Consider the following 2,381-nt stretch of genomic DNA (forward strand, 5'->3'; position numbering starts at 1 on the left):
GGCAAATGGTTGGAACTGGAAAATATCATCCTGAGTGAGCTAACCCAATCACAGAAAGACATACATGGTATGCACTCATTGATAAGTGGCTATTAGCCCAAATGCTTGAATTACCCTAGATCCCTAGAACAAATGAAACTCAAGACGGATGATCAAAATGTGAATGCTTCACTCCTTCTTTAAATGAGGAAAAAGAATAACCTTGGCAGGGAAGAGAGAGGCAAAGATTAAAACAGAGACTGAAGGAACACCCATTCAGAGCCTGCCCCACATGTGGCCCATACATATACAGCCACCCAATTAGACAAGATGGAAGAAGCAAAGAAGAGCAGGCAGACAGGAGCCGGATGTAGATCTCCTGAGAGACACAGCCAGAATACAGCAAATACACAGAGGCGAATGCCAGCAACGTCCAATGAACTGAGAATGGGACCCCCGTCGGAAGGAATCAGAGAAAGAACTGAAGAGCTTACAGGGGTCGGACCCTCATGTACAAAAATGTAAGCAACCAGAGCTTCCAGGGACTAAGCCACTACCTAAAGACTATACATGGACTGACCCTGGACTCTGACCTCATAGGTAGCAATGAATATCCTAGTAAGAGCACCAGTGGAAGGGGAAGCCCTTGGTCCTGCAAGACTGAACCCCCAGTGAACTAGACTGTGTGTGTGGGAGGCGGCAATGGGGGGAGGGTGGGAGGAAGGGGGAGGGGAGGGATGTTTGCGAAACCGAAAGGAATAACACTCGAAATGTATATAAGAAATACTCAAGTTAATAGAAAAAAGGAAACCAAAAAAAAAAAAAAAAAAATGGAAATAGAAGAATAAAGAAAGGACACAGGAGACAACCCTGATATAGAAAATAAAAAAGGGCAAGAAAGGCAGGATACAAGCACTCAAAACAGAATACAAGAGATAGAAGAGAGAATCTCAGGAGCAGAAGATTCCATAGAAATCAGCGACACAATGGTCAAAGATAATGTAAAATGGAAAAAACTACTGATCCAAAACATACAGGAAATCCAGGACACAATGAGAAGATCAAACCTAAGGATAATAGGTATAGAAGAGAGTGAGGACTCCCAGCTCAAAGGACCAGTAATTATCTTCAACAAAATCGTGCAAGAAAACTTCCCTAACCTAAAGAAAGAGATGACCATAAACATAAAAGAAGCCTACAGAACTCCAAATAGATTGGACCAGAAAAGAAAATCGTCCTGTCACATATTAGTCAAAACACCAAATGCACAAAACAAAGAATATTAAAAGCAGTAAGGGAAAAAGGTCAAGTAACATATAAAGGCAGACCTATCAGAATCACACCAGACTTCTCACCAGAGAGACTAGAAGAAGCCTCCTGGACAGATGTCAAGGTAGACCCTAAGAGAACACAAATGCCAGCCCAGGTTACCTGCATCCTACAAAACTCTCAGTTAATATAGATGGAAAACCAAGAATTTCCATGACAAAACCAAATTTAAATAACAATATCTTCTACAAATCCAGCCCTACAAAGGATAAATAAATTTACCGAAAGCCCAACATAAGGAGGCAAAAAACAAAAAAAAAAAAAAAAAAAAAAAAAAAAAAAAAAGCAAGAAACTAATTGTCTTGCAACAAAAACAAAGAAAGAAAAAAGCACACAAACATAATCTCACATCCAAATAAATATAACAGGAAGCAATAATCACTATTCTTAATATCTCTCAAACATCTATGGTCTCTAACTGTCCAATAAAAAATAGATTAATAAACTGGATGCGCAACGAGGACCCTGCATTCTGGTGCCTACAGGAAACACACCTCAGAGACAAAGACAGATACTACCTCAGAGTGAAAGGCTGGAAAACAACTTTCCAAGCAAATGGTCTGAAGAAGCAAGCTGGAGTGGCTATTCCAATATTGAATAAAATCGATTTTCAGCTAAAAGTCATCAAAAAAGATAAGGAAGGACACTTCATATTCATCAAAGGAAAAATCCAACAAGATGAACTCTCAATCCTAAATATCTATGCTCCAAATAAAAGAGCACTTACATACATAAAAAAAACCTTACTAAAGCTCAAAGCACACATTGCACCTCACACAAGAGTAGTAGGAGATTTCAACACCCCACTCTCATCAATGGACAGATCATGAAGCTTTTACTATTATAGAAGATGCTGCTTCCCGTGCCCCTCCAACATAGAGTCCTTCTTTGTAGATGCTGGGAGAGGACATCAGGTCCCTGGGGGAGTTACAATTGGTTGTGAGCTGCCATTTGGATTCTGGGTACTGAACCTGGGTCCTCTACGGGAACAAAAAGTGTTTTTAACCATTGGGCCATCTCCCCAGCCACTCTTGCTTTAGTTTAATACAGCTCAAAGAATTCTCAGTACTGAC

The sequence above is a fragment of the Rattus rattus genome, chromosome 12 (genome assembly GCF_011064425.1).
Source record: "Rattus rattus isolate New Zealand chromosome 12, Rrattus_CSIRO_v1, whole genome shotgun sequence".
NCBI lineage: Eukaryota > Metazoa > Chordata > Mammalia > Rodentia > Muridae > Rattus > Rattus rattus.